Source organism: Panthera tigris, chromosome E2, assembly GCF_018350195.1.
Source record: "Panthera tigris isolate Pti1 chromosome E2, P.tigris_Pti1_mat1.1, whole genome shotgun sequence".
Lineage (NCBI taxonomy): Eukaryota > Metazoa > Chordata > Mammalia > Carnivora > Felidae > Panthera > Panthera tigris.
The window spans coordinates 50,902,614-50,917,078 of NC_056674.1; the positions used below are offsets into that span (position 1 = coordinate 50,902,614).

At 41.9% G+C, this 14,465-nt stretch overlaps 1 protein-coding gene across 14 annotated transcripts in view; it reads left to right on the top strand.

The window, feature by feature from the left end:
• Positions 1–14,465, top strand: part of LOC122234038 (metalloproteinase inhibitor 1-like) — a 63,416-nt gene that overhangs the window by 3,683 nt on the left and 45,268 nt on the right. For 7 of the 14 annotated variants that reach the window (XR_006211735.1, XR_006211734.1, XR_006211738.1 and 4 more), the window contains exons 1-4: positions 689–806; positions 2,489–2,609; positions 12,854–12,932; positions 13,502–13,577. The gene's annotated coding sequence lies outside the window, so the exon portion shown is untranslated. The other 7 variants (XM_042968546.1, XM_042968549.1, XM_042968550.1 and 4 more) reach the window with 4 other exon arrangements.

The window sequence follows — 14,465 nt, forward strand, 5'->3', positions numbered from 1 at the left end:
TCTGCTCTGCATGTATCCACAGATTATGAAGTTCCAAAGGGAATTAATTATCACACTTCATCTCAAAGACTATAAGATTTGATAAATCACAAAATAAATACATAGTTTTAGAAATGTATCAACAGCTTGGACCCACAGCCCTTTGCTCCCAGAAAAGGAACCATCCAAATGCAGTAGTTACCATGCATTGGGCTGGATGCAGAAAGTGAATTTAGACCAATAGAACTAATTCCATGGACAAGGTTGACCAATATTCCTTCCCCCGTCGTAGGTTGGGCTTCCCACAGTCAGAGAAAATTCGACACAAATACAACTATGCCTCGAATAAGGAGACCATCCTAATTTCTTCACCAAGCCACACAACTGGGTCATATTTCAGCAAAAAAAGTGTTAATGAGTTGCTAAAGACCAAGCATGGGCAAGTGTGAGACTATAGAACTCCTGAGGTTCTCAGACACAAAGAGATTTTGTACCAACTCACAGGTTATTCTTCGTGGACATCACTGGGTGCTTACAAGAAAGATGGAGGATGGGGTGGTACAAAAGGCATAAATCCCTACCCATTTCCTTTTCCCCTATGGGACAAACGTAACCATAGCAACAAAAAAATGTACACCTAGCTCTGCTATTGAAGGTTACCATGGCAACAACAAAATGCACACATAGCTCAACTACCGTTAAGGTTTTCTCTTTATCTTTGGTGTTTGGCAGTTTAAATGTAATGTACCTGCGTGTGGTGTTCTCTGTAGCTCTTTGGCTTAGTGTTAATTGAAGTTCTTGGTCAATGGAGTAGTGTCTGTCATCAGGTTTGGAAGTCTTGGCTCCCTTATTTATTGAAATATAATTTCTGTACATCTCTCTTTCTGGTTTTCCAATGACACATATTTTAGACTTGTTGACAGTGTCCTACATTTCCTTTTTGTTTATTTCTGGGTTTTTTTGTTGTTTTTCTTCATTCTTCATGCTTCATGTACTTTGACCTCTGCTTTGATATTTCTTCAGATTTATTAATCCTGTCTTCTGTTGTGTTCATTTTACTGTTAAATCCATTCAAAGAGTTCCTTACTTCAAATACTGTATTTTATCATTTCTAGGACATTGATTATTTTTTATAGATCACAATTTTCGATTTAAATATTCAATGTTACATTCATGTTATTTTTTATACATTACCCACTTTTTTAAAGCCCTTGCCTGCAAACTTGGGATCACCTCTAGGTCTGTTTCTATTGACTATTCTATTTATAATTGGACACTTCTTACCATGTGTGGTTACTTTTTTACTGCATGCTGGACACTGTGAATGAGACTGCATATTATGTTATCTTCTCCTAAAGAGTGTTGGCTTTTGTCCTAAGCGCAGTTAAAATACCAACAGATCACTTTGTTTCTGATGAGGCCCACTTTTAGGTTTCGTTAGGTTGGATGTACAACAGTTTTGTCCTAACGCATAATGTCTTTGCCCACATGGCATTGACTTTATGGGATCTCACCTGAATGTCCTGGTTGATCATGTACTTTAAAAATAGTAATCATAATATTCTTTCTTTATCTGGCCCCTATAAACTATTAACAGTTAAATTTTGTACTCATTATGTAAATGAACTTGAAGCATACACGATTGTTGGTAGGGGAACAATGCTGTTTAACTTGACCACTGCCGTTTAATTGATAATAACCATTACATAAGGATAAAATAAATAAATAACTCTTGACTTTAATGAGCATCTCATGTGAGACTAAAACTCAGTCTGAGGGACACCTGGGTGGGTCTGTCAGTTAAGTGTCTTGTCTCTTGATTTCAGCTCAGGTTCTCATCTCACGGTTTGTGGGATTGATCTCCATGTCAGGTCATGCACTGACAGCACAGAGTCTGCTTGAGATTCTCTCTCTCCCTGTCTTTATGCCCCTCCCCAACTCGTGCAGGCACTCTCTCTCTCAAAATAAATACGTAAATTTAAAAATTTTTAAAAACTCTGAGTTCTGAAGTTAAGGCTTTAAAATTAAAACTAAACATATATTGGTTAGGAGAGTTTAGGTACGTGAAGATATAGATGTCCGCAAGTCCGAGCATTTCTTAGTTCCATGACTGAAAACATGTCCCTGACCTTCACTGCCAGACAGGTCCTGCATTATCCCCATTATCCCCACTCAAGTCTGACACCAGTGAAAGAACATGAGAATGCAAAGTGGGCCCTCACTAGGATGGCAATGTATGTATACGAAGAATAATCAACTAAGAGCATGGGATTTAGAGCTCCAGGTTTTCCAGAAATATCTTGGGAAAAAATAAATATCTTGATTTCCTCTTTCCTGCTTTATTTTGATACTTCTGGAAACTGTATCTCTATAGCTTACTATCAGTTTTGTTTCCCTGAGGAATCAGAGCTGCTCAAGTAAACGATAAATGATATTTTTTAAAATGTAGGACAAGAAAAAGGAAAATACTAGTGGTCTGTCGAGAACTAAAATTCATTTTACCTTACAGGTCTTCTAATTCCTGGCAATTATCCTTGAAGTTCAAGTTAGCCAGCAATTACTGAGTTTGGGAAACATGGAGAAGAATGATACCGATTTTTAACTTACTAGCAACTGTCTCTTTCAGTTGGGTAAGCACATATTTCACATCTTAATCATGTTGGACATCACTTGATGAATGGGATGTATGAGACTTACTCCTAATATATGGTAAATGACAGAAGGTTGAAATCCATCAGAAGATTTACCAAGTGCTTCTTTGTATGAGATAAGAATCTGATTTGGCCCTTGGCATTCAAAAGTTCTAAGCTGTGGCTTGCAACCTGCTTAGAATATTAAATAAATGTTGATCATATACAGGGCTGAGTAAAGCAGAAGTTAAGCATTTAATTTAATAACATAGAATAAAGAAAATGTTTGTTTTTTTGGTAGTGTTACTCTCAGTTATTAATTGACTGCCAACCACATTCCAGAAAGCAGACGATGAGGATCATGAAAACAAGGACCAGGAAACACTATGTAGCTCACAGGACATAAAATGTTGCTTGATTAATGAATGTTTGTTGAATCGGTAACAACCTGCTTGCCTTTTCCTATACATTATATCATTTTATCTCCAGAACTTCTCTGAAATGGATGTTTTATGCCCATTTCTTAAATGTTGAAATTGAGGCTTAAAGTAGGTAATGGACTTCCTTGGCCCAGGTACCAAAGCCATGGGTGATCATGCGGAGCTCTCCCTACCTGTGCTGTGCTCGCTCACTCTTCTGGCTCAGCAGGATGTAGTCATTCAGGCTGAGGAGTGAGGAAGGGGTACAAGTTGGAACTGGTAAATAAAGTAAATGTACCCTCTGAGAGGTGAGGTGAGGGTTTGTGAAACTTGTTGGATTCCAGTAGTGGGAACAACAGAAAGACAAGTAACCATGGCAACTATGTGCAGAGGATACCACTTGAGGAAGATGTGGAGGCAGAAAGGGGGCTCATTGAAGAAAACCTGGGTAGGAGATGGAGAGTGTGATATTGTGATGGACAGTAAGAAATATGTTTGGTTATCAGCCTATTCCTGGCTCACAGCTGTTAAAACCCTTGGAATTTCTTGTGCAGAGGGTGACAGAGGTGTCTTTCATTTTGTTACCAAGGTGACTTTTGGAATGTCCTTAGGTAACCTGAGGATGGGGAGCTGGTTGCCAGGAGAACCAACCACATGATTTGAGGGTTGAAACTTTCAGGACCTGGCGCCCCCGACCTCCAAGGCGAAGAGAGGGGCCAGGGTTTGAATCAATCGCCATTGGCCAGCGATTTTAATCTGTCATGTCTATGGAATGAAGCCTCCATAAAAACCCAGCACAACAGGGTTCACCTTGCTTCCAGGGGGGTGAATACGTGGAGGTGCTGGGAGGGTGGCGCCCCTGGAAAGGGCATTGCAGCTCCCTACCCGGTTCCCACCCCTCACCCTCTGCACCTCTTCTGTCTGGCTATTCCTTATTAGCTCTATATTTTTATAATAAACCAGTAATCCAGGAAGTAAAATGTTTCTCCTGAGTTCTTTGAGCCACTCTAACAAATTAATCAACTGTAGAGGCTCTTGGGAACTTCCAGTGTATAGCCAATCAGTGAGAAGTGCAAATAATAGCCTGGGCTTGCAACTGGCATCTAAATGGGGCTGGGGTGGGGGCTGGGGACAGTCTTGTAGGACTGAGCCTCTAACCTGTGGAATCTGATGCCGTCTCCAGGTAGATGGTGTCGGAATTGAGTTGAATTGTAGGACAATCTGCTGGTATCCTGAGAATTGCTTGTTGGTGTGGGAAGTGCCCCCCCGCCCCCACCACGTACACACATTGGAATTGGTACTAGAACCTATTTAGAGAGAAAGCTTCATCATCCGAGGTGTCTGGGCAGAGGGCCTTGAGGCAAAAAGTGGCATCCTGAGAACTTGCTGTGAGTCTGTGTTAAAAAAGTTACTAAGCCAGTTATGAATGGAAAATGCAGCTCTTTAAGACAGATGTGTGATTACCTAAATTTCACGGCTGCTCCCTGGTGGGCCCAACCCCAGATCTGGCCAAGTCATCTTTCCTTTGCCTTAAAAAAAAATGAAATGTGATGCCATGAGGTAGGGTCTGTATTCTTGAGACTGCCTACTATTCCCTGTTGACTCCTTAAACTGCCTCTCTATCCCTTTAACCACCCAGTCTCAGGAATGCACACGGGCCTGCTCCTTCTATATGGGGGCCCCAAACCTCAGTTCCCAAAGGAACAAAAATTAGGCCAGCATGGAATTATTTTGTATTGGCTTGTTGGTGGATTTCTTTGGGTTCATCCTTGTTTTTTAGTAACTTCTTTCAACAGGGCTTATAATTATGCAACTACAGTACCTGCTAGAATCAATCAGCCTTCCAAACCCAAACACGTTCATCTTTATCCAAATGTAATTTATCTGAAATGCCATGTTGGTGTAAGAGTTATGCATTACTACATAGGCTTCTATTTTCTTCTTAAATAATGAAATACCCTAATGGAAAATATTCCCTCAAAATAAATTTTAATGAGCACTTATTTGCCCAAATTGTTCTTTCTCTGAATGGCAAAAATTTAATATGAACTGGAATTATCAGGGGCTTTTTGTTATAATGGGCTTTGGGAATAAGTCATGCAAAGATGACTTATTTTCCTATATCTTCCAAACTGTGAGTGCTGCCTTAACAACTTCCTGTCAAATGCAAAGTGAGTGTCAGTGTCTTACGTTGCGTCTCTACAGGAAAATGTCACATCAGAAATCATGCCAAGGTGTAAGATAATACAGGAGATTGAAGTGAACAAGAAACCTAATTGCTGTTGAAGGGCATATATCCCAGACTTTGCTGCTAAGAAAAAAAAAATGCTTGTGTCTGCCACATTTTTTAATTCTCTGCATTGAATAGTTTTTCTGAGGAGAGAAAGCAAATGGGAAATATTACCCTGTACCCTGGCAGGCTACAGAGCACGGGCCTCATTGTGCTCACCAAGAATTAGAGCAGGGCCAGATGTAGAACTTGGAGAAGTGCCTTCCAGAAAAGAACTCAAGCCTCAGCAAGAATTATGAGTCAGTGGAGTGGGGAGCCAGATCTGAGGGTGCCCCCACAGAGTCGAGAATGCACACCATTAATTGCTTCTCTAGACTTTTCGCTCCATCTGAAATACTGCCAAAGGGAGCCAGTGCCATTTCTGAGTCATTTTTTATAATAGAAATGACATTGAAAGGGGTCATTTGGTTCAGTTTAAATTTTTGTATTGCATACCTTCTAGAAGCTTCATAGTATCAACAACCAAACACAAAAGGGAGTTTCCATTTTCCAGGAGCTCAGCACTGGGATGGGGAGCTCACAGCTAAGTCAAAAACACTTTCAGTGAATGTCCATCCACTTCCTCTTTTTAAACCAGAAAAGTGCCGGCTCAGTAAGCACCTCCAAGGGGGCAAAAAGGCTACAGAGTTAATGTTCCTGGGATGCTTGTTGGCTTGATGGGAGAGCACAGGCTTCAGATGCTGATGACTGCACCACCCACCTGCTGAGTGGCCTTGACAAGTTCAATGAAAACCCTAAAAACTGCTTCCTTCTCAGAAAACTGGAAAAAGAACACCCATCTTGTAAAGCAGTTGTGAGATGCTCATAGATGATAGACGTTCAAGGCATGTTCTCTTGAGCAATCTCCTATCCCCTTTGGCCCTCATTGCCTATGACCCCCACAGCTAGCAATTTTGTCCAGGAAGGGCTCTATACACATCTGTACAAATGATTAGAATATGTTATCTCGGGGCGCCTGGGTGGCTCAGTCGGTTGGGCGTCCGGCTTCGGCTCAGGTCACGATCTCGCGGTCCGTGAGTTCGAGCCCCGCGTCAGGCTCTGGGCTGATGGCTCAGAGCCTGGAGCCTGCTTCCGATTCTGTGTCTCCCTCTCTCTCTGCCCCTCCCCCATTCATGCTCTGTCTCTCTCTGTCTCAAAAATAAATAAAAAACATTAAAAATAAAAAAAAATTAAAAAAAAAAAGAATATGTTATCTCAAAGAAGGTTTGGGAAGTGGAATTACTTCGTCTGTAGAGAAGGTAGGAAAAATATTAAATGTGATTAGGATTATTTTTTAATCAGTAATGGTAATATGCTTCCTCATAATTTAGGTATCCTCATAATTATTCCTATTAAAAAGCAGAAAAATAACATAAGACATTTAAAAGTTACAAAGTACTTTATAATTGGACTCTCAGAAAATCTGCTATTATCAGCATGAGAAGAAATTTTACTACCAATTTTAATAATGAGGACCTGAGACTGAGGATTTCAGAGGCCCCCAGTTTTATGTTTGCAAAGCATTCTGTACTTCCTGTACCTGCACATGGATCTCCTGCAAATACTAATTCAGGATATTTTGCCTGATGTCTGTTGTCCTGATCAGAGAGTATGACACTCCTCACATAGCCTGTCCCGGTCACCACTGAATTGCCAAGCTTCTAGCACAGAACATAGCCCAAGAAGGAATTCGGGGATTCAGAGGAAAGGTTCACAGAGCAATGTTGTGGCAGGGGGGAGAACCATATATTAGTAATGAAAATAAATAGGCTCTTTTCAGAAGCAGGGACAGCTGACTGGTAGCATATGTTGGGAAGGTGGAGAAGGACTGTCTCCCAGGCCTAGCTCACCACCCCTCTAGGTGCGCACAGGGGTAGATGCTGCTTGCAGGGGTGACGCAGCCTCTCCAGTAAGCTTCCGAGTCTGTATCGAGGGACTGAGTGGTCGGTTGCCTCTGCGTGGCCAAGGGTGCTCTGAACGGGAGCCTTCCCCCATGCCAAAGGGGACCTGGGACAGTGCTTGGTTTCCACCCACTCAGGAGTGCAGAGATGAGAGAAACGGGCAATGTCTCCTTCTGGGGAAAGCGTATTTTTGAGTGCCTAACATTTACTCCTAATTTATTCCCACATGGTAAGATACGCAAACACACAAACACACACACGCCAGCTTGTTGGGGATGTATCAGGCAGCAAGATCCCCTGTAAGGAAGAACCCTGGTAAGTGCTGGCAATGATCCCTTCTGAAGTTTCACTCCTCTGGCCTCACATTCTGGCTCTTTCCTTTATAATGAAAAGAATCCCTAAATCAATCGTTTTTCTCATCTGCAAAGTGAGTTTGTAATACTCACTTCATCACATTGTTTCGATGTCCCAAGGATTAAACAACATACGGGTTAGATACCCGGTACATTCACATGCTCTCAGTAAATGGCAGGGATTGGCATTGTCCTTCGGTTCTGAGGGAGAGGAGGACAATAACACTGTTGCTTTTATCAGCCGTGCATTTTCTCAGCATTCAGTCACGCCTCCTTGTGTCCACACCACACCCCAGTGAGGGAGACAGCCTCATCCCCGTCTTGCAGGTGAGGAGTCTGGCTCCTGAAGCTGGTGTGAGTTGCCCAGAGCTACATAGTGTGTAAATGGCAGAATGTTTGATCATTCTAGAGCCAGAGTGGCCTCGCTGAAGGTGGGCTTGGCTGTTCTTTTACTCAGGGAAAGAACAATCAATACCTCTGCAGGAACACTGCTGGAGAGAATCCTGACATGAGCACAAAGTTTCTGGGAAAAAGAAATTGGCAAACCTCCCTGTCAACAATCGGAAGGTGATCAGCAGAGAAAAGCACTCTGAGAGAGCACTGTTCTTTAATCTTCTTTGAAACAAAGCTGATTTCCCTAGACAAATGGATCGCTAAATTCATATAATTATCTGTGCATATACTCCTGTCATCTTCAGTATTTGTAGACAGTACGTTTTATTTTTTTAAGTAAAGGAAAAACAAATGCCATTATTCATATGTTCACAGGTGGAAAAATCTCTCTCTCCTTGCTTTTCTCATGCAGTTATCAGCACATGTTAGGATGAATTCAGGGAGTTGGTCAACAAATGTATCCATGAAAAAACTAGGAAGAGAAATTTTGACTGCTTCTTGCTGCTTGTTACTGTGAAAAAGATAATCGATTGCTTCCTGATTCTTAGGAAAAGGAAACAAAAGTTCACTCCCTCAACGGAAGAGGAACCCATCGTTCTAGCCAAATGTACCTGATGAACGGGAACATGAAGTCATGGGGCAGACACGCGTCAGCATCGCTGATCCCCTGCCTTCACACGTACCACCTAGACAACCATCTCCTCTTCTCAGGGCCCATCTAGGTCCTACATCCCCAAAGAGGGGAAAGCTAAGCCTTCCCTTGGGACTGCTCGGGTGTGTGTTGGGGTGGAGGGAACCAAGCATGAGCTGGCCACGTGGCAGGGTCCTAGGTTTCATGTAACCATGCCTGCCCATCACAGACCGGGCTGAGAATTCACATTTATTCACCTGTGTTCTACTTATTGTATTGTATCCCTTTTCCACACACCCTTCCAAGCCCCAAGCTGGTAAACACCCTTCTTCCAAACCCACGAAGTCTTTGACACGCTTCCGGCTATATTTGGAGCTGTCCAGCAGGCCAAAGCAAGTTTTTGTATATTTTGAGAAATTTGAGTCAGAGTAGCAGATCGAAGCTTTCCATCCATAGAGACCTGGGGAACTGGGTCCAGCCTCAGCTAGGTCATAAGGCCAGTGAGAAAGGACTTGTATAAAGCAATTCTGGTGGCCCAGGAAAATGACTAGAAACCGCAATCTACCCACAGGCCTCAATGCAGCAAAGGTCAAAACTAGGTTAAAAAACAAATTGTACGGTGCAATCTCACTGAAACTGCAAACTGTATATATGTCATATTCATATTTTTGAAAAATATCAGAAGGAAACATCAGAATTCAACATTTTGAGCCTTTCTTTCCCCGCCTTCTAGGAATACAGGTGATTTTTATTTACTTGTGTTTTGATGCAGACCTATTTTTCCCCACATTTTCTCCATTAATCATGTACTATTGTCGTAATCAGAAAAAAGCTACAATTAAAAAAAACTACAAGTGACCCACACCAGCCTATGACTTGGAAGAGTGCTACTAATGGAGCCAAGTGAGTCCAGTGAGAACAAAGTCATTCTCCAAGCCCTCCTATGCCCCTCAAATGGCCTCCCTGTAACCAAAAGAATGAAGCTTTAAAAGTGTGCATCATCAAACAGAGTCATTAGACCACTGAGTCTGCCTTTGTAGAGCGTAGAATAAGTGTTCTGAACAGGAAGGACTCAGAGGCGGCTTTCTCCTCCCCGTAATCCATTCCTCACCCTCACAGAGCAGGGCACTTATCCTTCTGACCACCTCCATCCTCACCTGGAAAATCAGGGAGCAGTAAGCCACACACCAAAGGCGATAGCACAGGAATGAGGACTTGGAGAAGTTGCTGGGCCAGACACCAGTGGGTCTGATGCAGGACAAAGGTCAGGGACACACCGCAGAGGAGGCAGCTCTGCACCCACGGATGGGAGCACCGTGCATGGGGGCTCCAATCCGAGCTCTGCAACCATGCAGCCTGCAATCTTTGGGCAAATTATTTGGTCTCCCTTGGCCTCATGTTCCTCATCTGTATGGGAGTCTTCTCTTTTGTCTCCCAAGAAACCATTGTTGAAGTTTCACAGAACATTGGCTTCCTCCCAGAACAGGATTAGGAAAAAAAAATGGCAACTGTGAATCTGAACAGAAACAATGTCCTAGCTTGGGAAACATGGAATGGAAATAAAGTGTGTTTCCTTTTACTTTTGCTTAAAATGAACGAAAACCAAAGCACCCTACCCTCACACATACCCCAGATACAATTGTATAATCATACAATAATTGTTCAGTTACTTCGATGTTGCAAAGCAAAGCCAGAATGCCAGAATTTCCTAAGCATCCATTGTCCAATATGGTAGTCACTGATGACATGTGGCTATTGGAGGGTGGCCAGTCCCAGCTGAGATGTGCTGTCAGTGTAAACTACACCCTGGATTTCAAAGATTTAGTGTGAAAAGAAGGTCACATATCTCATTCATTTTTTTCATTGATTATGTTGGCCTGATAATATTTTGGATATAATGAATCAAAATATATTATTAAAAGTAATTTCACCTGTTAATTTTTACCTTTAGTGTGCCTTACTAAAAAATTTAAAATTACTTACGTGGTTGGCATTATATTTCTTGTAGGCAGTGCTGATCTAGGAGAAAGATTTTCTTTCTGGGAATAGGCTCTACCTGCCGTTTCTTCAGGTGCCTTGTGACATGATGACAGAACTATGTGAAGCATGTTGCACACAGGGAAGATGGAAGGGCTGAGATGTTTATTCCACCACCACCCCCAAGCCCTCATTGGGTTATCATGGCTTTGATGTGAGCCACTGGGTCTTTCTCCTTCTTCCCTTTCCCCCCTTCCTCTTCTTTCTTTCTCTTCCCTCTTACTTATTGTAAAATCATCTATGCCAAAGTGCCTGCTATTCCTGAGCTCTAATAGGAGTGAGGTGTCGGTCAGATAATTAGCTCCTGTTATACTTCACTCATCATTAGCACCTGATTTACTGGGAAAGCTTTACTCCAGGTAAAATCATTACCTGCCAGAATGATGTGTCTTGTAGAGACAGGCTTTGCCTGCCCAGAATACTTCCAGAGTTCTTTAAGTAATATTATATTTTGGTTTTTCTTTGCAAAACTGATCAACATCTTTGGTTGTATCAATCACAGTGCCCTGTACTCTTCCCCTCCCCACTGGACATTCAGGATAATTCAACTCCCTTTCCCAGGACTTGAGTCTCAAGAAGAATGACCTATCATGGGAGTGGAGGTAGATCTAAGCCATTTGTATATCAGTCTCCACAGAGACTGACTGATCACTCCTGCTACGGGGTTCTTAGACCTACCTTGATACTGTGCTGATTGATTTGATTTTCAATTCTTCTTTCTATCTGATGAGCTACCCAATAAGACTTGAAATAACTCCCTTTTGCATTTAAGCTGCGCAGAATCATTTTCCATTCCTTGCAGCCACAGCCCTCTATGTTGTTATTCTAATTCAGCAAAACAGTGAAATGCTGCAAGAAGTATTTAAGAACCTTTATCCCTGGCTGCAAATATTAATAGGATGGAATAAAGAGGTAAATTGGTTGAAACACAGCCATCCGCTTTGTCTTCGTACAAAACCGCCATTGTGCTGTTCCTTGGCTGGCTCCGTTGATCATGAAGCTGATTCCCACCAGCTCTTGCAGACCTCACCTTCATGCTGGGGGCTGCTGAGCTCTGGGAAATGGGAGTTGAAAGGAATGAGAAGGCCTGGATCTCCCCGATCCTTTCACTTTTTAAACACTGCTATCGTCGGTTCTCACTCAAGCTGTCCCTTGTGAAACCATTTTGAAGTTGGGCCGAAAGCTACACATCTCCAAATGTTCTTTAAATACCTGCTAGATTTTAACCACTGAGGAGCAACTATTTCCTCATGACCTGCATGTGCGACTTCAACTATGTTTGTCATTCAGGTAGAGTACTGGTGGCTTCATCTACTTAACCAAGGTAAAGGAATGCTTCCTTTCTTCCCAAAGTGTACCCAATTGTCCTCTTATTTGGGGGTTTTAAAGACTTGATCATGGTCTTTCCTTAATTCTAATAGTCACCCAGTGCAAATCTCTGGAGCATTTTATGATGGGAAGAGGAGAAACGTCATGTAAGTTTTGCAGCTGTGAGCCGTGGATTTGCCATTACTAAAATACCTTGCATTTGCAAAATAAGTTATCAAGAAATTGTTTCTTCATGAACCCTATACCTGTATTTTCCATTTTTGTTAGAAAGGTTGGTGCCAGCTAGGGAAGAAGGGTTTAGGGGTAAATATAACTCCTTTGATGTGTATAACGAAGAGACTGACGTAATGTTCTTTTACCAGAATTGTTTATCAGTTGCATACTAAGTTTCAAGCACTAAACTAGGGTTTTGCATTTATTATTTGACTTGTTTTTCGCAGCAACCCTAAAAGTTACATACCATTATCCCAGTTTCAAAAACAAGAATGCTGAAAACTAAGTAGGTGCTCTAACTACAGTCACCCAGCTAAGAAGTGACAGATCAAGATTTCGAAGACCAGCAATGTCTGACTTCAAACCATAGTTAATTCCATCAGATCTTCCTGTTTCTTTTTTTGCTTTTGTTTTATGTTTATTCTGAGAGGGACAGTGTGCACATGTGAGTGGGGGAGGGGCAGAGAAAGAGAGAGTCTCAAGCAGGCTCCCCGCTGTCGGCGCAGAGCCCGACATGGGCTCAAACTCACGAACTGTGAGATCATGACCTGAGCCAAAACCAAGAGTCAGATGTTTAACCACCTGAGCCACCCAGGCTCCCCACATCTTCCCGTTTCTTTGCTGTTGTTTTTGCCATTTAATAAAATGCAGTTTAGTTAAAAAATAAAGCTGTTTAACCAAACATAACTTTGTTTTTAGGTTAACCCTTAAATAACATGAAACAAGAGTTAAAGAGACAGACCCTTCCTCAAGGAGACGTACATTAAATCAACAAGTGGTATGTTATGTACTACTTTTTAAAATTTAACTCCATTTCTCAACTCATCAGAATAAAGTATCTGGTGTTAGGAAGCCATTGTCCTCTATGGCACAGACACCACAGATTGGCATATTCTGCCTGGTCCTGCTCTGTGGAGTTTCTCCATCCAGGGACACTGTCCCCTTCAGGCATTCTGTCAGTCATCAGCTGCCTGCCTTCCAAGTACGATCTGAACATAACTTTGCTGCTAGGTCTGTCCTGCCGTGTTTCTCCCTAAGCTAAGCTAAAGTTGAAAGAACCTTACTCCTTCTATAGGTTACCGCCATCCCCAAACCTTCAATCCAAGTTTCTAAACTTCTCATGACCAGATGCTATCCTTCTAAGTAAATTATTTGGCAACTACGTAACCTTATTATTCTCTGACTCTCCAACCAGGATAAACCCACTTCTCAGAGGAGTGGCACAAGCTCATGATTTTTTTTACCAAATACCTAAAGTAATTTGAAATACAAGATAAGGTTATATGGTTATTTCCCAAAAATGTCATGGATGGGTTTATCCAACCATCACATATGATTATTTCCTAGGAAAGTCACGGACGGTTTTATCACCTCGAAGGATGGGCATTTCTGGTTCCACCTACTGTTCCAGCATCATGCTGAGGTTAGTTTGTGATACCATATGTGAGACTTTTCCACAGACATGGCAGTCACTGCCCAATTCCTGATGACAGGAGGGCGAGAAGGGACAAACTCATTTCCTTCTCACAACTTTCACATGGCCCCCTCCATCTTCAAGCCAAGTCTACATCTGTTTCTTGAGTCTCCAGTGCTTACTGGGTAGGGAGTGTGGGGAGGTTGGAGGAAAGCTGAGTGGAAAACAGATTTCACAGAAAAAGCTTATAATCTTGGAGAAAAATAGGGGAAGGCCAGAAATACAAAGGTTTGAATCAAAGAGTGAGATAAATGATCTTCATCAGTGATAGTGTCTCTGCTTCTGAACTTTTATTTAAAAACAAACTTTTGGACAATAAAGAAAACTTTCCTGAAACAACAAGAAAAATTCTGTGCCCCATAGTACCTTTCCATACATTTTTTCCCATTCTATGAATCTGATAAAATTGAAAATTTAAATCTCTTTAAATTTTTTAAGGAAGCGTGGATCACTGCCCTGAAATCAAGCATAGAACATCCATGGTCCTATATAACTGAACTTGCCATTTAAAATCATTAAGGACAAATTTCCAAGATCCAAGTGAATCTAGCCCTAAAGATCTTTCAGTATAATTGGAAAATAACCCCTTGACTGGCTGTTGAAAAGGAAGAATATGGAATCCCTTTGGTTCCGTGGAAAGAAAATGAAGAGTATCCCATAGTGGAGGCCAAAGGTGAATAGCATATGGTCTGAAAAGTTTCTGAGCCAGATAACCCCTACCCTTTTCATTTCATGGGTAGTAAATGTAGATGACTATCTTGATCCAGTCCTGGCTCCTACCCAGGTTTCTAGCTTTGTGACCTGGGGGGAGGATGTTTGACTTCTCTATCAGTTCTA